Source organism: Zosterops lateralis (assembly GCF_965231275.1).
Source record: "Zosterops lateralis genome assembly, chromosome: 2".
Lineage (NCBI taxonomy): Eukaryota > Metazoa > Chordata > Aves > Passeriformes > Zosteropidae > Zosterops > Zosterops lateralis.
Genome location: NC_139763.1, coordinates 43,676,720 through 43,701,594, shown reverse-complemented (window position 1 = coordinate 43,701,594; position 24,875 = coordinate 43,676,720). Strand labels below are relative to the sequence as shown.

Below are 24,875 nucleotides of genomic sequence, written 5' to 3'. Positions count from 1 at the left end.
GTTTAATGCAGAAAATTTTGCACTCTTTGCACTTTAAAAATTACTTTGAAATATATTCCTGGAAGCAAATTTGGTCTTCTGACAGTATTCCTCTATGTGGTGTGTACATGCTGCATATTCAGTGTATACAGATAGCTATAGAACATAAAAGTGGTTTTGTTCTCTAGTCCAAAGTCTGTTTAGTCAGCAGAATTCCAGCAATTTGTATGGGCTCTGAAGACAGAACCCTCTACACCTGTATTTTTGATCTGATTATCTAGCGTATACAAACCTTACTCAAATCATTCTTCCTAGGAACATGAGTAATTTCCTTAGCAATTTTGCAGGTTTTGGGGGGTTTTTTCCAGATCATGATAATTTGACCTTGATCATAGAATCTTGGAATTGTTAGGACTGGGGGAGTTCTCTAAGATCATCTAGTCCAGCCATTAATCTAACATTGCCAGGTCTATCCCTAAACCATGTCCCTAAGCAATCATCCCAATCATCTTCCCACTCCCCGTCTTAGAAGACCTAAGGAGCACTTTGAAGTCACTGGAGTAGTGTGAGTACTTTCTTATGGGCATCCTTGGTAACAGTAAATGCTTCTAGCAGTATATGGCTTCATATTCAGGCATGTTTTGTCTGCTAATCAAATTACATGAATATGAAAAAAGTTTGTGATGAATACATACTCTGGATTTTCAGTAATTGGGCTGTTTTAGACCTAATTTTGTCATGTTTTGAATATTACTTCTAGAGCAAATTGAGGTATTTGAGGCATTTAAAAAGTAGTGATGTTCTTAATAATTTATTGGGTTATATATATATTGTTAGTATAGTTATTATGTCGTGGCATCAAGAACATGACTGCATGAGTCAGAGAAATGAGGAAAAGAGAATGCATATTTATTTAAAGGATCTTTTAATATGAAACACCCTCCTCCACATATGATATTGAAAATTCTGTCTGAAAATATCACTTATACTTAATAACTTGCCTGTGGTAGAGATGTTCTAGAAATGCAATTTTGTGAATTCAAGATGTTTGCCTTAAAATGGCTGATATAGGACAATAATTGCAGATGAGAGACTATATAGCCTTGTGGCGTTGTTGTTTTTTTTTAATACTCTGTAAGTAATAAATAAAATGTCTGGTAAAGTGATTTAACTAAATATTGCAGCAGGCTTTAATGAACAATTCTGATTATCGCTTTGGTGTTTTCTGATGAGCAATGGGCAGGTAGAACTCTTAACCTCACAAAGGAGTTGCCACCCCTCCGTGAGCTTTTGCATATACAACTGATACCACAAAGCACAGCGGAGCAGTAGTTTGAAATGACAGTGATACAACAAACAGCATTGTATTTTTAATAAGGAGGGAAATTTCAATCCAAAACTGTATTAACAAGTGCATGGTGGAGCACTGGCTGCTTCTGTTGGAATGCAAAACAGAGCAGCTTCTGATGCACAGTGTACTTAACATCATTGGCTTTTCCGGGTGATATGTAGAAGTGGTGCTATATTCCTAAGGTCCTGCAGGGATTCATTTACTGGCTGTGTGAGTGAAAATGAATTGTGTTAATGTGATGAAGAGTAAAGGGACAGTTTTACAAATCAGCCTCTGTAATATAAATTTTAGGTATCCAAGTCTGAAGGTGGTGACTTGTTTGTGCAAGATTGCCTTTCATATTTAATCAAGACCTAGGAGACACAGGCATGCAATTATAGATAATAACTAGTTCTATGTTCACATCAAAATAGGAAGATAATAATACAGTTGGCTTAAGGAAAAGTGTGATCCTTGACCATATACTCAGACTGCAAGAATCTTAGTGATATTTAATTTTTATGACAACTTCAAAAATGGACCTTTTTAATTCTGCCATGAATTCAACAAATTTTTAGGTATGGCTTGACTACCAAAGTACATGTGTGGTTTTGAATAACATTTTAAAAAGAGGCTTTATAATGCAAAGGGCTGTGATTTAGCTCATCTAATTATAGGTGTTTTCAGCATAGTTTTCTACAGCTTGCGTAGTAATTTTTACAGTTGGGGAAGGAAATGTACATCTGCAGGTCATGACTGATCTATATCATATTAGTTGTACATTTTAGAGTGGGAGGATTCATACACAAGTATGTTTCATTATATTTCTTTCTATAAAGAGAGGCTACACAGCTGACTTGTTTCTTGATGTTTACACTGATGATGTAAGGGGACAGAAATGTTCCTCGTAAGTTAAAAGTTCAGGATAGAAGCTTTTAAAATTGAGGTATCCTTCTGGTAGTGACATTCAGAATGATGTATGAGGAAAAGCTATCATATTCCCTATTAAAAAACATAAAAAGTTAAAAAGAAAAAGAAAGCTTAAAAAAAAAAAAAGTGGAAAGGAGGTAAAAGCATGCACAGCAGTTCTATTCCAGCTTGAGGACGAGCTGTGTGTGCTGTGTGATCACTCAAGATCAGGTTATAGATGTTTAGAAGTTTTTAAAACTCATTATTGTCCTGACTCAAAGCCTTTCATGTGCCAAAGCGTAATTCTTCTGCCCAGAATTGAGTTTTTGCCACAGCTGCACTAGAGCCTTGAAGACTTCTCATTGCAGAGGTTCATTTAGTCTCACGTACATCTCCCTCTCCTGCTAGCTCTAAAGCATAGGCTGTCAAAGCCCCGCAACTCTTTATAATTCCTTCTCTCAGACGACCCCAACCCAAAGTCCATCTTGTCTGAGACTCCAGCTCTGCCTACAGTCTCCCAAACCTTATCCACACTGAGTCCTACAGCATGTTCTGTCCTGAGCCCTTATTTCTTGTAAACCTTCTTAACACATCACAGGGCTTCCCCACTCCTCCAAATGCATGCCCTTCCTGTGCTGATTGCTCACCGCAGGACCCTCAGCAGGGCTGCTCAGCTCCTCCTGACCCTCGTGCTGTCAGCATCCATGTCTGTGCCCCATTGCATTGCTCACAGCTGCTGAACTCCCCTGTTCGTGCAGCCACTGGCAAAAGTCATGTCCAGATTTAGTTTTTCCAGCTGAAATTCTGGGACAGGTTATATTCAGGGACAAGCAATACAGAACCACTAAGGAAAGGGAGCAAAACATCTGGGTGAAACATGGCCCAATCCCCCCTGTAAATATATTCACATGAAAATGACGTAAGAAAGAATATCAAACATTAACAGTCAAAAAATCTTTCTCATTTCTTTACTCAAATGTTACTTGCACTCACTTAACTGGTACTCCTGTACTTTAAAATATTAATCACTTAATTGTCACCTGAACAAGTATTTAATTTTTTTTTCTTTAAAATTTCAAGTCCCTTGCGACTCAATCTCATTCCATTACAGAAGACTGCTTTTCAGTATTTTGGTAGGTGGTGCAGTTTCACTGGACTATTCTAATGCAGTGGCAGTTCACACATTCCACTGGCATATACTGATCGAAAAAACCCTTTCAACATAAAAACCAGTAACTTTCCTTCTTGAGATAACCTGTTTCTGGTCTCATTTTCTACAGGCCTGCCACATTCTCTTGGGTCCTTGACCCAAGATCTTGTGACCTTTTTTCTCCCTCTTTAGTATTGATCTGTCTTCCAAACTCCTCCTGTCCTGTGATTATCCACCCTGAAATGCTCATTTATCAGGCATCCTGGCTATCAGACAGCTGAGCAAAGGTAGAGCCTTGATTCTATATTTGCTGGGCTATTTTCTAGGTCACCTGTTAACCTCAACTTCTCATCTCTTGCCTTTGTGGCCAACAGTCAGCATTTCCTCATAACATCTTTCCCATCCTAACATGATGTTGTGAAACACCAGACTTCTCTCCTGATTCGTTATGATAGTACCAAGTATTGCAACCAGTTCAAGAATTCAGAAAACTCTAAAGTCTGGGAAATGTCAAGACAAAATCTCTCAAAATGTTTTTCGTTGCAAACAACAAAGGACAAAAATAAACTGATTTTGTCTAACTTGTGTTTTAAAATCTCACCTTTGTTTACTCTGCGCTCATAAGGCAATCTGTTCCAGACCATAGCTATCACTTCTAGTAAGCTTTTCTTTATGCCTAAATTAATCTTCCTTTCCTTTCCAAAGTTAAAGTTTATTACTACTTGCACTACCTGCAATATACATGAAGAATATTTTTTCTGTTCCTCTCTGCAGTTACCTTCTATCATGCCTTTCCTGGTTTAGGCTGGATTAATTTATATTACCTGTATGTTTCATTGCAAGTCATATTTAAATCATTGTCTTGGATTTTTGTTGTTGATATTGGTTTTGTGCCCTCTATTTCTTCTAGACAATCCAGATACTTTGGGGATTCTAGTTCCAAAATCAAATTTAATGTTTCAGGGAAATGTGTCTTAAAGCAGCTAGAGCAGAAATATTTACATATTTTACAGGCTATGTTCTTTTTTTTTTTTTTTTATGCACTAGTTGTCCCATCTCTTCCTTTCCTACATGGCATAGAAGACTCGTGTTCAACTTCACATGCACAAAAGCCCCCAGATGTTTTATTTCTTGCAGGCAGTTATTCTAGAGTCTGGATTTGTGCCATTGACTACTTCTGCCTCAGTAAAGTACTTTTCACTTCTCTTTGGGGAAATTAATTCTGTTTTTGCAGAACATGTATCCAGTATGTTCTGGTCATTTTGAATTTAATTCTGTCAGTAAAAATGCTTACTATTAGCTTCAGCTTAGCAATAACTTTGTATTTCATAACTTCACATTTATTGAAGTGATGCCAATTTTGCTTATTAAGGAAAATACTGATTAAACCAACACTACATTCCCAGGAATCAAAAATCAGTATATTCTTGTTTATCAGGGAACCATTTTAATCTCTCTTAGTATATTGTTTAACAGGGAATGATTTTCATCCCTCTGAATATAGCTGTCCAACTGGTTTTGCTAATTAACAGTAACTTAATTTAGACCATTTTAAGTCAGCTTATGAGAACTCAGAAAACATTATGTATCAAGCTTCACTAAAGCTTTCTTTTTCCTATTAAACAAGTAGAATCTTGTTTTACTCCCTCTTTGCCCGCCCCATAGAAATTGCCTTTAAAAATTGTTTTACTCATCATCCCTTCTGCTGACGCTTGCAGGTTTTTGTTTGCTGATACATTCCAGTGTTTTTCTAGAAATGAGGAGAAGTCTGACTGATACTTATAGTTTTCCAGCTTTTTCTACTTTCCTTTTTTCAAGGATAGATAGGTGACTCGTTTGGTTTTTTCACAGTCTTCCAGAATCTCATTCATCATCCGTGAGGTTTTGAAGTGCCTCTGAAATTGCTTCAGCAAATCCTCTACTCCCTGGATTTCATAATTTCAGAATGATTTAAAGCCAACTAATGGGTGTATTGTCTAACCTGCTTCCTTTCTTCCATCTTAAATACATTGTTGTTTGTTTTTTTTACATTATCTGTCTGATTAAATCTGACTTTATTAGTGAAGATTGAAGCAGTAAATGCACTAAATGTTAAAGCTTTCTTGGTGCTGTGACTTGTTAGCTTTTTTCCCTGTTGAATAGTGGACCAGCTTTCCTTTGTCTTCCCCTTGCAGTTAATGTTCTTATTGATCTTTTTCTTTGTTTACCTTGCATGTTTCTTGCTAGTTGTTTCAGATTTTGTGCCTTCACTTTTCTCAGTGTGTGCTTCCATCTGTCTTCTTTTGTAAGGTCTATGTCTTCTTGCTTTCTAATTTGTGTAACAAATTATTATCAGTCCATCTAGAGAGACTGATGAATAGTCTGCATTTTGCTATATTACTTTCCCAAAAGATGTTTGGTTTGTTAGGGATCAGAATTGTCCCTGATTTTTTTTTTCAGTATTTCTTAGATGTGTGTAAAAATTATCTTTATCGGTTTAGTCTTTCTGATTTGTCAGTAATGCAGTAGCCCCCACCTTTCTTTCCTCGTTGTTGTAGAAGATAATAGAGCAAGCAATCAGTAATAGAAAACATGATAAGTTTTCTTATAATAGAAAAAATGACAAGTCATATACTTTTATATATTTTAGGGATATGTAAACAAAGATGTAGTATTAATGATATTTCAGACAAATTTAGATAGAATATTTATGTCTCATGATATATAAAACATGCTGATTAAATAATAAACAATCCTCATAGCCTCCTTCTGTATAAGTAGGTGTATTATCCCGACATTGCAAAATAATAGAATGGGATGAGAGGAAATGGCTTCATGTTGTGCAAGAAGAGATATAGGCTCAGTATTATGAAAAATGTATTCTCTGAAGAGGTTGTCCAGCACTGGAACAGGCTGCCCAGAGAAATGGTATGTTACCATCCCTGGACATTTTTGAAAAACACGGTGATGTGGCACTTGGGGACATGGTTTAGTGGTGGACACTGCAGTTCTGGGTTAATGCTTGTACTTACTGGTCTAAGAGGAGTCTTCTAACCAAGGGAATTACAGGACTTCGGCAAATCTTCACAGATAGTCAGCATCTCATAATTTTGGGGATACTGGAACTTGAGTCTTCACAGTTCTCAGTACTACTCAGCAATCCTAACTACCCTACATTATTGCGGGAAATACTAATTATTTTACTTCTATTTCCGTATCTTCAGTTCTCAGTTCTTAATAACATACCATACATTTCAATCTATCATGTCAGAAAACAGCTTCCCACTATAGCTTCACTGTATTGCAGTACTATGAAGTAGATTCTGTACAATACCCTATCATACAAGTATGTATGATGATAGTATCCATTAGTTTTGTATGGAGTCTGCCAGTATTTCTGTTCCTGAAACACACATGGCTCAGAAGTAGATATTTACTTGAAAATGAAGCCATTTTTGCATGATGAAGAAGCTGGTAAAGTTTTTTTACAAAAAAACTTTAGCACCTATCCAAGAATCTAGTAGGTTTGGTCTTTGACTGGATAGCTTTTAATAGCATAAGCAGTCTAACCTTTTCTCTCAACTAAAAACACCATTTTGAAGTGCTATTTAATTGCCCACTATTGCTATTGTAACTATGACTGACAAGTGATTTGTACACTGTATTATTTATTATCACACAGTAAGAAAACTAGAATTTTTGTTCAGGTTTTAGTACTTGACACTCAGTGAAAGCAAAGCTTCTAAGTCTGCAAATCATCTTTAAAACATTAGATCAAGAAACTAAGTCTAAAGAAGCAATTAAACACCAAACATGGTAGTTAAGCACCAACCTCAATAGGCTCCCACATTAAGATCTGACACACAAATTGCAGTGTGATGTGTGACAGACTGATGAAGCATAATATTCTATATCAACCTGTAAACTGGCAGACATTCTTGATACAAGTGAGTGAATAGGCTTAGTGTGTCCATCTGATAACTGTCTTTTATGTGATGCCAGGAAGAAGTCAAATTCTATTTAACAGTAATATTCTTAGATGACTCATTCACAAACTATGATAGCAAATACCAGAAGCTGGAGAAAACTTCATTGTCTACTTCCAGAACTGTAATCTGAAAACATGCCATTTAGCTGGTACCTAACTCTACTGGTTCTGCAGTTTCTAAATTCCCGAAGGTGCTCAAAAAGTGTACGTCCATAAATATGTAGGAACACTTAAATTCCAAATGTTTCAGCTTTTAACTTAACTGTGGTGGTGGCATGCAAAAATTTGAGGTCCCCATGCCAGAATCTTTTGGATCCTGGTTCTCACAGGGTGTGCTAGATTGATCTCAGCACAAAATACTACAGCAGCCCTGGCTTCCAAGGCTTCCAAGGAATTGATAGTGTCATATCGTGTACTAATCTATAATGCTGAACAGAGTATAGAAAATCTGGCTGCCCTTGCTTTCTACCTGAAGGAATTAGATACATTTATTTCATAATTTTTAATGCATTCAACATGAAAATGTAAGCTGAAATGCAAGCAGCTTTAAAAACTTTTCACACTCTCTTCTCCAAAGTAGATTTCTTTCCTGCTTTTTAAATAATAGAACAAAACAGGTCTCACTATTAAGCCAAATAATTGATTTCCTTCAGATAAGTGTTCTTATACTTAACACATTATTTGAAAATGCAATATGTTTTTTTTTTTTTGTCAGCATTTGATCCAGGATCTCTCTGACTAGCTCAGGTTTTTCCTTCCTGGGAAGAAGTAATCACTGAGTTCCATAAATGCGCAACATGAATGAATTTCCTGTGTGTTTCACAGTTAAGGATCAGACGTAGTACAGCACAACAAAAAAGATCAAGGGGCAGTAACATCAATAAATAATGACTTTGTATCACTACGACCAGTATGAGATTCTAAACTCAGTCTCCCTTCTAGTCTTTGAGATCAAACATCAGCAAATGATTGTGTGATGAAACAGAAATAGGTGATCCTACATAGCATTATTTTTCTCAGTGGAACTTAGAAACTGTTGCTGGGTAATTTTTCTTCTAGTCTGCAAACTATTATCTGTGGAGCATTAGGGGAACTAGGCTATTTATTCTGTCCCATGCTGTACTGGAAGCCACTTTGGGATACAGATGGATGCCACAACCTTGGCTACACTTATGCATTAACAATATATTATGTCGTGTGTTATTTTCAACTGATAGCTCAAAAAGAATATTTTTAGGACTTTAGCTTTTAAATAATAAATTATCTTCCTAAAGTGAGATAGAAGTGATTATCAGAAAAGAATATGCTCTGAAGAACTGGGTGAGCTGTTTTCTCCATCTTCTTTTCTCCATCTTCTCTCCTGAAGGGAGAAGTCTCTGCTGGCCCAGGTGTTGGTAAAACTCACAGTTCTCTTCAGATTCTGGTGAAGTTAGAAAGACCAGAGAACACTGGTGTACAAAGAGGTTTTCATTGACCTCCAGAATGCTTGGATGCTGCTTAGAAATCTTTTCTGTAGAGCTGGCTCAACTTCATATACAAGCATTCTTAAAAATTGAAGTGTTATTATTTAATAATTAGTGGAGTCCTACATTCATGTCTTGCTCCCCTGCATGTTTTGATCATAGACCTTCTTAGGGAAGTGAAATCTATTTTCTGGAACAGGGAATAGCTGCGCATACCTGGATTTTATCCAAAATTCAGGAAATTAGCTAGTCTTGCAACCAGACTCAGAAAAAAAAAACCCAAAAAAACCAATTGGAATCTTAATGTGTATGGAGATCCAGGTACTTAGAATATTTTAGGTGGATTTTTGGAAATAAAGATTCAGTTCAGAAAGTTTTTTCAAGTGGGACTGCAGTGGAAATAGTAGTTTGCTTGTAAAAGTACCCTAAAGTCAGCACACTACTGACTTCTCACTGCAGTATTGCTTTCCTGTGGGAATTATTCTATGGGAGTATATCTATTTCTGTGGGATGAATAAAAAAATAATACCAATATGGTAGAGTATTCTTTAGGAAAAAAACCTGTATTGAAATAGCAGTGTGTTGCATCCTTACTGTAGGAATGGAAAATGGGTGGTGTTAAATTCTTAAATGGTTGCTGTACAAGCAACATGCATTTATTGATGTTAAAAACATATTACTGGTAGATAAAAAGATACTTAACATCTAAAGGTTCCCAAACAGTAAAGAATCCTGTAGCAAGATACTGTTCCCTTTTTAATTTCCTTTCCCCTGACAGTGTGTTAATTAGTAGAAATTATCTTTGTGACAATTAAAGACCCATGAGCTAGTACTCAGTACTAGCTAGAACTCAGTACTAAATCCACCTAGAACTAAACCCGACTGAATTTGCAGACTCTTAAGAGTGGAATTTATCTTCCCTAATTTTAGTCACCTATAAAGTAGCTAAAAGAGTTTTTATTCAGTTGCCGCATTTAGGCTCAGCCTAGTTCATGAAGAAAGAAAAAGATTTCCAGAATTCAACTTATCCCATCCTGAGATGGATGGTTGCCATAATCAGGATGAATTGCATGAGCGGGAGCTATGGCTTGCACAATTAAAACCTCTTTTTAGTTAATCAGTAACCTGAGATTTGCCTCGGGGATAAAATATCAGGAGGTGTCTATCTGATTATCCACTGATTATCCAAATAGATGGGGTAGGTGAAGTATTTGACTTCTGTATGGCTAAAGTAAGGTGAAATAAATCCTGCTTTAAACTTTGAAAAAATTACGTTTGGCAGTAATTGTCTCGTTATTTTGATACTACAAATGACAATATTATTATTCATATAAAAATATTATATCCCAGAAGAACACTGTTAAGGAAGAATACAGCTGCATTGCTGTCTTACTTGCCCATATAAACTAAGCCATACAGTGATACTTATTTGTTTACTTATTTATTATTGAAAACTATTGATTTGGTGAGATTGTAGCAGCAAGTTATAAATGATGCAAAAACGACATCAACAGATAAAAGACAGAATAAAGCCAGAATTTTGCAATGTTTGAGTTGTGTTATTATTTATTGTAGGTTTAGAAAAGGTAAAACCAGTAAAGCCCAAGAAGCATGGAACATTCTATTTGAAATAGGGGAAAAAAATCTTTTGTATGGATTTTTTTTTGCCTTTTTTCATTACTTCTCTGAGTCCTTTTTTTTGTAATAGCCATCTATAAAGACTTATGACTATAATATGAGTCCTTATAGACCTCTGTCTGCTCAGTGGAATGGTTTATGGTATGGTGCATCTTTCCTCAAAAAATATGTATGGGTGTTGGTGTTATCTATTCTCATGTAGATGAAAGTTTCCTATACCCCATATTTTCAGTTGATCCATAATGACTCTTACCATGGTACTTCTTTTTTTCATGCTTCCTAAATTACCCGTGATTATGGCTCGTGCCGTACAGAAAGCCAGTCAATTTATGCACATGGAGCCAAACCGTGCAGCAAAATGTCAGGAGAAAAAAAAATAAATTGAAAAATCCTCATTATAGGAATAAGTCAGAGAATCTAAGAAACAGTTGTTTGAAAAGTGTTCTGATACTCAGCTTCACATAGGTAATGCTTGTTGAAGCTTCAGAAGCACACTTCTGAAGTGCTGTTCCTTGTACACGTGCTCTGTTTTTGAGCCTCCTACTATGTGACTGGTTGCATCTTTATTTTAGAGCAGCATTAAGATATATAAAAGTATATTGATTTGCATTATCTGCCAGCTAGAAGAGAAAGGGACGTTCTCTCTGGGTCAAATGACCAGTTTCTGAGGGCACTTTCTGTTCTTAAAGGAGAGTCCTTCATCAGCAGTCATACTGGTTTGAGGAGCCTTCTTGAACCACTGGGAGCAATACATAAGAGTCTCAAGAAAAAGCAGCATGATTCTGTATGTCTGCTGTAAATACCATCCCACTAAGACCCACAGATAAAGAGAGGAAGGAAATTACTCCTCAGAACATTCCTGTAATAATAAATATGCACAAACTACCCATATGAACTTCTGGTCACTGAAGAGAACAGTGGGGCACTTATAAAGGTCTCGAGACTGAGAAGTTCCCTGGCTGTTCACCTTCCTCTTGTTTTCATGCTATGTTATCTGCTAATTTGGAAATGCAATAATTCCTGCATGCACAGGATTTGAGAAGGAAGTTTTTTATTGCTTTAAAGACAGATGATTTTCATGGTTATGGAGAAGGTTTTTACATCTTTCATATATCCTATGTTCAGAGCTGGAATTATCATTCATCCCTCAGATTAAAGTAGAACTAATTTCCATGGGTTTCTTTTAAAAGAAACATACCATTGGAACTGAAATTAAAAATTTCTCTCCTTGGATGGTCACAGCAGATCGGTGCTCTTGGGTCTTTATCCCATTCTTCATAGACTCCAGTGTGGTTCACTTTATCACTACTAGGAAAATGGCCAGTTCAGAAAATAGTTTAATATTTGATCTTCTTGTCAAACTGGATTTGGCAGGAAACTAAAAGGCATTTGGTAAATTTAGTGGAGAATAGGGATGCTATTTCCAGTCTACAATGCACAGTGTACGACTTGTATTGCTTTTCTCTCCTGTACCTCTTATCTGTTTAATCTCTATTAGTAGAGGGTGAGGGAGCCCTGTGAGGAGTTCTGAAACTATATATAGACAATATTGAGAAGTGAGATGAAAGGTACACAAGAGGAAGAAAACACTACAGCACTCTCTTCAACATTACAGAAGGAAGATTGCCCAGAACTAAATGTTTGCTGCTTTGGCATTGCTAGCTGCACAGGTCTCAAGAGATATCAGACTGCAGGCAAATAATACAGTGGTTCGTGTCCACACCACTTAGGGCTTCTTTCTAGAGCAGGATGACCACATCGTTTTCATGTATTGCTTGGCTGTGGGTGCACTCTTGATTTTACATGTTAGGGTGGGTTTTTTTTTTTTTTTTTAATACATTTTTTACTCTGCAGTAATAGGAAGGATGCAGTGCACCCACCAAAATAAACCCTAGGTACTTTGCTGTATGCTGTGGGGTGTCAGAAAGATAAACGGAATGGGAAGCTTTAAGGAGCAATATTGGAAGAGCATGGAGAGTGCTGAAGCTTACACAGTTTCAGCTGTACTGTTTTCTCAGAGTGGTCTCTGTAGTAAGCCTGTCTGTAGAACCACACAGGGATTCTTGGAAATAACTAGTAGGAGTGATCTGAAACAAACCTGGGAGTAAGCTATTAATTATATGTACAGTGGTAAATATGCATAAAAAAAAGCAGATACATACACATTTATTTCACAAGACTATTAGTTCAACATTAAACTAGATGACATCAAAAAGAAAAGGAACATGGCATCCAACTTGCAAAGGCATATTGTTCATCTCTGTACAGGTTGTATATTCTCTTTAAGAGTTTATTACTTTCACCAGAAATTTATTCTATTATATAGATAGCATTCATGCAGAGGAAGTTAGATGAATACATAATTTAAAATATTTTATCTGCTTGTAAGAAAGTAATCTCTGGGCAAATAAACTTCTGGAGCAAAGAGAGTTTGATCTAGTTTTCTACAGCAGGAATTCACACAGAGCTCTTCCAAGACAGCAGTATGGAAGTTATAAGTATATTTGTAACTGAGATAAATTTATAACCAAGATATACATGTGAAATAGCAAAACTAATGATGATTGGTATAATAGAGTGGATTGATGAGCTTGTCACCATCGGCTCCCTCAGTATAAAATGGAAAGAGGCACTTTTTTGGCATGATTCATGCCCACATAAATATTTTTGTGTGATTCATTTTTTCCATAAACATCTAAAATGTGTCAGATGAATCATACCTTAAACATCCCGTAAGTTTCTACTGTTGAGAAAAAGAGAATATGGTATTTAGCTGAGGTGGTGGCTGAGATGAATCACTACTCTGTATGCTTATGTGACAGGTGTGATAAGCAGATGTGATCTTTATCTGCTGTCTTGAGGATTTTGAGTTTGGCATTGTCATTATTTACTGAATATCAACTGCTTTCATCAGTATTGACATGCATACATTCAAAGATATATATGAACTGGACAATAAAAAAATTGAAAGCTCTGTAATGAACCTTTTCGTTTGTATTATAGAGGTAAAATGTGTTTTAATAATCATATCACAATATATGATACTTCAGGGGCATAAGTGAGATTCTCATGCAGAGCCATTAAAAAAAGGAGGAAAGGCCAAAATGTTCCCACATGTCCTGTTGGGATCCCCTAGAAACAGTTAGTTTTGCTCAAATCTGTCTATCACCCAGGTTGATCAGTCAGGTAATATTATCAGTAATTATCAGATGATATTATCAGTATCAGGTAAATGCTGCTATGTAGGAGCATTTGTAAGATGTAAGCATGGTCACTTCAGAATTGTTTTCCACAAGATGTTCATTGATTGGTTTCTTTTGTCAATTACACATTCTGAAGTGCCCTAGTACTTGTCTTTGGATTTCTGGAAGTAGCAAAAGACTGAAAAGGGTGAATGTGTTATTTTTTTGTTACACAGAAAAGGAGGAGACTAGAGCATTTTAGACTTCTTAGCCTAATTTATTTGGTATAAAAAGCTGAATTATTTAGAAGACGAAAAGAAGAATATACCAAGCAATAACAATGAAACTGTATTTATTGGTAACAAGTTGAGTTAAACTAATCTGATTTCCCTGTAGGAAAATGGATCCAAAATGTGGGTACATGAGAAGCACAAATGTTAAGTCAACTGGCTTTTCTAGGTCTCTTTATGATCGTCAACATGGCATTCACATGACTAAGTTGGGAATGATCTTGATTAAATTACCACCAAACAGATACTAAAGTTTTTGTAAATGTTCATTTGATTGGTTAGCAAGTGTTCGCAGTCAGAATAGAAAAAGACACTTCATATGTGGTTCTTGGGCAGGTACAGACACCATTTTCCCCACTGTGTTGAATGGTGAAATAAACAGCATGCTCTCAATGAGGGGAGGCAGCAAGAGCTTTCATAGGCTAGAAAATAGAGCTAGAATTCAAAATGGGAACATATGTGGGATCTGCACTGAGGCAGGAGTAAGATTGAGTTGAAGACTTAAGAAGGACTGGCTCAGCAGTTGTTCTGTTGAAATGATGTATAAAGCTTATGGTTTCCCACAGTAAACATGACTTAGAGAAGCAATTCTGAAATAGTTTAGCAAAACATTTTTGAAGCAGCTGGTCAGGGAGAGATGAATTTGGAACTCCTAAACATCCAGCTTGTTCACTTAAGCACATAATTTGGGCAATTTAGACTTCCTTTTGGTAGTATTTAGAATTAAGTTCAACTACATCAGGGTGGAATGTGCCCCCCTTACGACTGAAAGAAGACTGTTCATTTTAATAAAAAGAAAAGATTTTAGCTTTTAGGAGTAAAATTCATCTCCCATTTTCTCTGAACTAATGACCCTCTTTATCTGTATAAATAGAGGAGGAAAGCAGTGTGATTCATCTTATTTCCATGTGGACATCTAAACTAGGTCAGATGAATCATGCCATTATCCTCTCTTCTGCTAGTTGAGATGTAGACAAACCTGCTTTGGAGATGCATTTGGTCTTTGGAGATGTCTACTGTCATTTGCAGAGGATCTAATCTGAAATAACTGAGAGGAGGAAGAAGAAAATAATTTGTTCTCATTGGTAAAAGCAAATGAGAGTATGGTGAAGCACTGGAATTATTTTCTTGAAGGTTGTGGCTTCTCTTTTAATGTGTATATTTTAAGGATAGTTTAGATGAAGAAGTTAAAATACAAGGTCATAAATCTAATTGAACCTGCCCTGGGTTTAGCAGATGGATTAGAACACATCTCAAGTGCCTTCTAGCCCTGTGTTTCTGCATGGTGTCATTCTTCAGTGATAACTCTCCCAGTCCTATGTAATCTAGGATACGTAGCTGCAAAGGGAATGGGAAAGTAATGATCCAGTTTTGAGTGATGCCAGAAATGCATACCTCATGTCACATTGCATGATGAGGCAAATCACATCCTGAGGTAGAAATTACTGTGGGCTTGCCTGTTCTTTGGAAGAGACACATACTTCCATCAGCTAATATCTCCAGCTCCTTCCTGGGAAGCATTACATGCATTGAGAATGTGTGAGTCAGGAGTGCTGCAGCAGCACTTGCAGAGCAGGGCTTAGCAGAGCATCTGCAAACAGTGGCAGGGTGAAAGCAAGTAAAGCTGTAGTGTAAAAGTAGATAATGTACTGATTATACTCATAATCTTTCTGAAACAAAAGTAAAGTAGCAGCATTTAAAAAGGCTTATTATCTTTTGTGTATTTGAAAAGAACTTGGTGAAGTCTATAGAGCACTAAGATACAAATTTTAAGAGAATAATTTATTGATATTCAGTCCATACTCAACCCATATTTATATTACAACACAGTAAAAAATTGATATGCATTTAAATCTAACATAGTTTTTTCTCTGGTCCATTGAGTGAGCTCTGACTAAACATTAATAGTCATAAAAAGGCATAATGCAAAATAAAACCAGAAAATAATAGACGAGATAATAATCTCATTAAAATATGTATAAATGTATTGGTTTTTAAGAAGAGGATGTAAAAAATTTTAGTCTGCTTCTTAAAAACGTGTAGACTATAAAAAGAAATGCAGGGTTTCATGGGGTCAGACAGCTGGACTTAAAAATCAGATGAGAGATCCTTTGTTCCACTCCCTCAGCAGATGGAGGGCATGGAGATTCATGGCCTGCAGAAGACAGAAGGGGTCTCAGTGGAACCCAAAAAATTCTTTTATTCTTTCATTCTAAGTGCCAAAGCTACTAGCAGCTATGGATCATTTAACATGTATTATTTAATCCTTATTCTCTAAAGAGAATAAGTTGGTGTAGAAATCAATTATATTAAAATCAGGAGTCATACTGGATAAGGAAAGATGAATCAAAGTAGAGTGAACTGTTCCAATCCATATTGATATTTGTTTTTAAGCTGTTATCATCAAAAGCAGCTGCATAGAATATTCTGTACATCTGTTGTTTTAGAAGCAATTATTCTTTCCTGAGATTTCCCTAGACTATGAATATCTTCCAAATTTCACTTAATTTAGATGAGTTTATATACTGAAACTGTATGTCCTTTCCTAACCAGTTCAGAGAACTGTAGTTTTATATTTTTGACAGATGCTGTTTTCTGCTTGTAATTGCAAAAGAGAACATTTGGCTGCCTGGTTATCCACTTGCTTTGAGTTTCTGTCTTGTCAAGTGAGAAATGCTACATTTACTTACCTGTCTGAAACTTGAAACTGCATACTTCATTCCTTTTTATAGCATGTGCCAAAATAGGAACTGAAATACATGGCATAGACCAAAATGCTTTTTGTATCACCTGTGTTAAGCAGAATTTTTCACATGTCACTGACAGCGATAAGGTCATTAATCACTAATATACCAGAGTTATACAGAGGGACGTGCAGTTTTCCTTCTTGATATGCAGTATTTACAGAGGAACACACAATTAGCTTCAGTACAGTATAGATACAGTCATAAAATTTATTGTTCCTGAATCTTCCATGAAAAACATAGATGCCTTAAGGACTTTTTTTTTTCCTCTCTCAGTAAATATAAAGTTAAGCAAAGTGAATTGAAAGATAATAAATGCATCTAATCCCTTACCAAGCTCTCTGGAGGATCTTTGAAATGTGTTACATGAAGTCATATGTCAAGTAAACAATATCCTTAAATTCTTTTGACTGACTGGTCTGATAATTTTACTGTGGAATTCCTCAGACTATCAGATGCAGGAATTCACCAAACCTCAACCAGCACTTAGATAAAAGCTGTGAGATTAAATATTCAGTGATACAAAATGAATATATTTACTTGTTTGATGTACAAGAAATGTTGATCTGTAGTGTTGGATCTGCTAGAACTGATTAACATTTCACTTTAATTTGTATAAAAAAAACCCCAGCTTACTGAAGATGAGTGAGTATTGTTACCATAAAACTGGGATAATTGGAAAAAAATAAAGTCAGGTTTTAAGCTTTTAAATAGAAAGAGAAAAGCTTCATCTGATGTCAGTCATCATCATGGCTTCATAGAAATCTTCCTGAGGTTGTTCTTTCTTTTCAAGTGTAATTTCTCTGTGATTCCCTAATAATTAATTCCTATAAAGTTAGCATGCTCTGGCAGCTCCCTGGAATCAACCATGTATTTCATTCGGAGAAAAGCAGATTACAGGTGTGAAGAGGGAAAAAAGATTTGCATAAATGCATAAGAAGTTTCTAATTTATCTATCATTAAGACCACTTTATAGAAGCATGATCATCTCAGCTCTTTATTTGTATAAATTGCAGTACTGAATTATGTTTAAGGACACTTCCCTTAATACCAGTTCCCTGCAAAAATCTTAGGGCTTCAGTGTCACATCCCTTCAGTAGAAGGGAGAGGAACATGCACTTGCAGCAAGCACTTCATCTCAACTTAAAGTACTCATCTAAAGTCGGAGATATCTGTCATGCCTTAGAAGTGGTTCTTAACTCACATATATATTGTTTGGAATTATGTGAAATGAATTTATCCTTCTAATCAATTAATTTCCTGGCCCTCCTATCTCAACATCATCCTGGTATAAATTTTGAATAATACACTTTTCATACATCTGAGATGACTTGCTGTCTTTATTTATTATGGAAAATGTATAAAAATGCTTATCTTAAATCAGTATCAATTTAACGTCCGTTTGCAAACGATGCACAGCATTTTACATCAAAATATTTTCAAACAATTTTGTTATAAGTTACCAGTTTTAAAGCTCTGATTCCCTGGAGTGCTCTGCTTGCGACTCTGAGCATATTTTGTTCCACGTTAGTAAGCAATATATTCAGAATTTAGAAATATTTTCCTCTGGGGAAGTATTGCCTGGAGAGCAATGCAAAATCAGAGAGAACATAAGCAGAATCCAAGAGGAAAAAAAAGTGGTTTGGTCGAGCTCTGTTAATTGCTAGTTATTTCTTCTCCTGGCACCATAGAAAACAATCTGCTCATGGTGCTTCCAAAATGACAAGATGAATGGTTCCATAGTCATCACTATTAAAAGGATATCACCCGACTGAAAAGAAAAGGGAAGAACAGTTTTGAGAGAAAAGTGGAATCACTGCTTATAACTAGATAAAGTGATAACCTTGCATTATTCATTCATTCTTTCATTCATATGACAGACATTCAATATTAAAATAGGATCTGTCAAGGTAAGATTAAATACTTAACATTCCAGTTACGACTTAGTGTGTTAAACAGCAAATTCAAAGGCTAGATATTTTAAAATCAACAACAGTAAGTTTCACTGAAAATTTCAAAAATAATCTGAATCAATTGTGATGATTTCCATTAAGTTATAAAAATTAATGTAACTCTGAAGAACTGGATAAAAAATAAATTTATTCAAACATTTTATTGAAAAACAAACACAAAACCAAAACAAAACAAACAAAAAAACCCCACACCAACAAAATCCCCTCCAAAAAGCAAAACAAAGACAAAAAAAGAAAACCCAAACAAACAAACGAAAGGAAAAACCCACAAAAAAACCCTCAAGCAAATTACAAGATTTGAATCATGTCATAACACTGGACTTGAGACCTTTTGCCTTGTAGGGCCATTTCTCAAGTTCATAGGTGAGAAGATGGAGAAGGAAAGGAAAACACACCTAAATTTGTTGATTTAGAAAGCAAATTCCATATAGCAAAATAGTTGCGTTAGGATTAGTAAACAAAAATTAACACTGTGTGATGATATTAAGCAGATTATAAAAGAAGAACAAGAAGTACACTTACCAGTTCAGACTAGTGAAAAGATATAGCACGAAAATAAGTGAAATTCGTCTCACCTGGCTTTAGCACATATTTTCTACATTCTGTGTGTATTGCTTAACTTGGGAATGAGTTTCTTATGAGTCCTCACAATTTCACTGGGGGGAAGGAGGAAGAACCCACATTTGGATTTGAGACGATTTGCTGTTTCATTTCAAAGTGCAACAGCTCTTTCTAGTGTAAAAAATGCTTATAGCCTGAATTATGTGTGATTATGTACGATTGCTAATTCCTATTAACATTCCAACTAAAGCTGTCCTATGCCAACTTCCTTGTGTCCTGATGCTAAAAAGACCACAAAAAGCCCCAACTAAAAAAAAAAAAAAATACAGTATAACTAAACCAAACTCAAAATCTCAGGATGTGTAGGAAACTCCTTAAGCATATGAATAATATGCCGCTGAACACAGAACAATTCAGGCAATGGTCAACCAATTCTAATTCAACTTTCTTGAATATTTGTGTTTTTTTTCAAAGACAGCTAAAATAAATTCAAGACCAAGCAAGACCTGACAAACTTTACAGCCTGTTACGAGTACTTTGAGCTATAAAAGCCTGATGTGCATTGCTATCCTTTGACAACACAAAGTTGCTTGTGCTACAGTTTTAATGTTATACCTGTTTTCTTACTGACTTCATTGGTGAGTCTGCAATCTATGAAATGGATTAATTTGAAGTATGTGTTAATGAGGAGCAGTTTCAGTGAGTCTCAAATCTATTTGACTGGTACTTACTCTATTGATCTCTCTCCCATATAACCTTCCCAGGTAATGCCCTAATGAGTTCATTCTTTATAATTCATTTATATGTCCTGAAGACATGATTCTTCTAGCTCATTTTTCTGATATGGTAAATAATTCAGGGATTTTGCATTATATCTGTCACTTTGTAATTAGGAATAGCTACACTGAATTTTCCACCTATACGTATTTCTCTGTGTGATGTATTTTAAACAAAGATATCATGAATGTAATTCTGTGTGGATTAATTTCATCTCCACTATTTTTTTTCATAACTTTTGAATGTCTTTTGCTTACGTGGCTGTAACTTGCACCTGAGATATTTGTTGTGACTCTAGAAGGACAGTGTATGCAAGGTACATTTGACTGTGCTATAAATCTTTAGGAGAGGGAGTATGATGCTTCTGGGTTATTTGTGCTACCCATGAACAGAAGGAAAACTTACAAGATTGCCAGACATACATGGCAGCTGGCAATACTTTCCCATAGGATTTTTCGAATCATAATAAATTTGTAAAATTGCTAGGTTTTCCAGGTTTGTTTGGCTTTAATTATTGATTCCCATGTATTATGGGCTGATCCTTAAGATACTCCAGGGTCATCAGTTTTGGATCTCCTTTGGACTGTGAAAGGCAGTCTTGCTAAATGCAATGTCATAAACCAAGGATGGCTTTTAACCTGTCTGGTTATGATTTATTGCGTTCTATTTGTTACCCTAAGTGTGAATTAATTTATAATATGTAATTTAGGCTGGTGAATTATTGCCAAAATACAAGACTTCACAGCTTGTTGGACCACTACTAATACTGAATTTTTAATTTATTAGACTATATCTGCATTAAGTATGTGTAAGTATAAACATACATGTTTCAAAAGGTAGTGCTCAGCATTTAGAACTATGCATTTTCTCATTTAGCAGATTTATAGAACATCTGTTTAAAGAAAAGGTAAATTTAAGAAAATATGGTTGTTTTACAATAGCATGATTCTGTAGAAATTTATTTCAAATTAATTTTCTAAGGTACCTAGAGTAGAAAGACACTTTGCTAAAACTATTAAGGACGAGAATTGCAGGGGTGGTTTAAAATCTAATCCAAATTCTATTTTATTCTGTGCAGTATTTCCATTAAATCTGATTAATGTCCAGGAATAAAAAACTAGATTTCTTTTTTGTTCTCTTTGTTCTAGTAATCAAGGCATTTCTATACTTCTGATTTTTATTTTAAACCCATTTATCCACTGATCTAATTCATACCTTGGAACTTCTGTATAATTTAGAAGTACCCATGGCTTTCAGGAACTGAAAGCTTAAAGGAAGGGAAGAGAGAAAATCTTTTAAAGTAATGACCTGATAGTTATCTTATATCACTTTGTAATCACTTTGTTAAACACACTATTATCAAAAAATAATGTATATATGTACTGGTGTGAAGTATCAGCTCAAAAAAATGCTGTACATAAACCAAACAGTTTTATATTCTCATCTACAAATTTCCTAGCCTCATGTTTTGTTCTTAGTAAAATCAGAAAGAGAAAAACTACGATTCTTTCAAAAAACTAATTGGTTAAAATACTGACAACCCTGAAATTTGATTTGGGAGTGCACAAACAATAGTTTTAATTGTCACCAGAGAAAAGCAAAATTGACATGTCATCTGTGGAAAAGACTAGGCATTATTAACAGTAGGGTTGCACAAAGTATCTACAGGGTATTGTATAGCAGTTAATACAAAGATCTCATAAATTATGAAGATAAGAGACACTGACCCTGAAGATTAAAAAATCATTTAAAAATCACTTGAATAAAAAGAGCTTGTCTAGCTCATCTTAGTTATACTTAAGATGTATTTCAAATGTATTAGGTTTATACTGATTGAACACTCATCACTTCTTTTATGTTACTGAGTAATTAATGCTGATTATGTTAGTCTCAGCCCATAGATTTAAAAGATAAACACATTGCTACAGCTTGCAGTATTGAGCCAGTATCACTTGGTTTGTCACTGAAGTATCAGAATGTGTTGTAAATGACATAGATTGCTCTTGTAAGATATTCACAGGGACTATTCAATATTGAAAGTAAACATTGGTCTGATTTGCTGTCTGTCTGCAAATTTGCTGAGAGTAAAACAAATCTCTGAAATAGCTATGGTTATAAAGTAGAAAATGTGCAAGTAGAAAAAAAACTGATTAACAAATTCTGTAAGAAATCATGAAATTACAATTAAACAACATGATGCAGAATTGTAAACACAAGTGTCCAGTATCATCACATCCTATTTAGAAAGGCAGAAATAGTCAGTAAATTATGCAGTTGATTACTGTACTCATTCATGTGGGGGTTGCTGAGGCACTAGCAATGTAGTTCAATATCAAAGATTTGTTATTGTTTAGACCACATTGTAAAATCTATTGATTGTCCATGTGCAGCATGATTTATTCTTTCAACTAATATTTGTTCAGTTGTTAATAGAGTACTGCAGCCATGGATTGTAACAGACATTTTAGATCACAGACTTTACGGTTTCCATCTAGGAAAAGTAATGATAAAATAGCTTTAATAGTCTTCAGATTTTATTATTTTAAGCTATCTAAACCAAGAATCAATTTTTTTTTTTTTTGTCTGTGCTCTTCTGGGCTGCTCCAGGATTTTATATGAAGGGTTGTTAAGTCTGTGATAACTAGATGTCTAGAATTTAGGTCAGTGGTCTCAGCACAGCCATCTAGTACCATTTTAAATGCAAAATGTTTATAAAGAGCCTACAGATATGATACAAGACCTGCAGAACACACATGCCCTTTTGGACAGGCGAATAAAAAATGGCATCTACTATTTTAAGTGCTATCAAACACTCTTAGGTGACTAAATAAAGTTTCTGTAGTAGGTTGTTCTTTCCATGTTCTTTGCATTCCTTATTTCCCCCAATAAAAATGAGATGTATTATAGTTAGATATTTAACAATTTAGGGCTGTAATTTAGTTTCTCATGTACCTGTGGCTCCATGGGAGCCAGGTGTCCAAACTGCCTGTGCAGCTGGTGGAGATCTCATCCTTGGTTCAGGTGCTTTAAAGTGAGCATCTTGATAAATTTAATCTACCCTGTGGATCTGTTGTGCCTCATTTGCTGCTCGGGAAGGAAATGAGTCAGGTAGGAGGTGTGAGGGGCTGGTGGAGGTGTTGGGAGCTGCAGAGGTTCTCAGCTGGCACTCCTGCTTGTTAACTCACAGGATAAACCCAAGAAGCTTTTCTGCATTGAGTAGGTCTCCATTGGTGGGAACATAACTTCATGAAGGGCACTGACTTTAGGGGTATGATTTTTGAAACAAATTAATCCCTTTACTGAATCACTGTGATACTTTGCATCTATGAATGATTATAGTAAAATTCACTTAAGGACAGGTTCATATATGTATGTGACATAGCAATAAAAAAACCAAAAAAACCCACACAAGTGATATGCACTTTCTGACTTCACTGTCAGCTGTCAACAATTTTTTTCCTACTTGTGTGAATGCTAGAAGAATAGAGAACAGCAAATTCAATTTCAGAGTGGCGTGAAATATGAAACGAAAACTTAGAGACAGCTGAGCAATGATTGTGATTTAGAAGCATATATCTCATTTTTATTGGAAAAAAGAGAGACTGAATACAAAGTATATGTGATCTTTGCATGCAAAGCATGCAATTTCAAACTCTCTGTGTCACCAAGAATCCTTTCTGGTGACCTGAACTGAACAAACTTTTTATCATACTAGAAGCCACTTATGCAAAGGTATTTATTAAAAATGTGATAGCCAGTCTTGTCTTGTTTACATTTATTCTGGTTTTTCCACTACTATACCTTTCAGTCAGTGGCTGACCATTAGTCTTCAAATTGCTTCAGAAATTGCATAACGTGGTTTGACACTGTTTGATTCTGCCTGTATTTAACATCACTGTTTAGACAGTATTAACTGTAGTTCATGCTTTTCCTTACTTTATTTTTACAGTCTTATGTAAAAATAAATGTGAAAAAAAATACATGAAAACTTGTAAAATTTGAAATAAAAGTTACTGAGTTGTAACCATTCAGTGTATAAAATGGGTTAATACTTGTAATATGTCTTTCTGTGTTTCTATCCTCAGCTCTAGGCTAAGTTTCTTTTTGATCCATATATTGCTTCATTGCCTTCCCTAAAGTGCAACCTTTTCAGGCAGATCTAGGGAATTCCTCAATACACTTTTCTGTAAGCACTTCTTCTGTTTTGAAAACTGATGTTTATTCTTACTGCACATCATAGATCAAGTCAGGAGAGGATATTTTTCCAGCATACTTAAAATGCTTTATTAAACACTTACTCAGTGTATTTAAGGATTACCACCTTAATGGACACATTTCACAAACATGAAATGCAAGTTTGTCCATTCAGGCTTTATTAATTATGCAGTTCTTGAGGCTTAACGAGGGATTATCCATCAGTTCCCAAGGAAAGCAGTTCATGACCATATCATTTGCCAGACCAAACAGCACTGTTTAAAATCATGTTCTCGTGTGTGTTTGGAACATCTGCTTTGTCTGGAAGACACGAAATAAAAACTGATCTTTAAGAGTTAAAGATGATGTTTATATTGTTTAATGTTACTTTTCCCCATCCATTTAACATGGTGAGAGGAATGACTTGGAGTTACTGAGAGCATTCAGCTGCCTATTGCAACTTGCTGTTGTCAGATGAGAGAGCTAATATGTTTATATACATGGACAGATACCATAGGACTTTGCTGTATTTTGTAACTTAATAGCTCAGCTTACAATTTTTTCCTGGTTTGTTGTTGTTGTTGTTGTTGTTGTTGTGTTTAATGTAATCTGCAAAGAAAACATGGATTATTAATTGTGTTGTAACATTACTTGTAGGGTACTTCTCTTTATAGAAAAGACAGTTGTCGTAATTTGTGAGAAGTTTGTCTCCTGAAAA

At 35.4% G+C, this 24,875-nt stretch overlaps 1 protein-coding gene across 1 annotated transcript in view; it reads left to right on the top strand.

Moving 5' to 3' along the window:
* The window catches only part of GPC5 (glypican 5), a gene marked incomplete at its 3' end in the record, with an annotated part of 589,849 nt that overhangs the window by 66,992 nt on the left and 497,982 nt on the right, over positions 1-24,875 (top strand). The gene's annotated exons all lie outside the window — the stretch shown is intronic.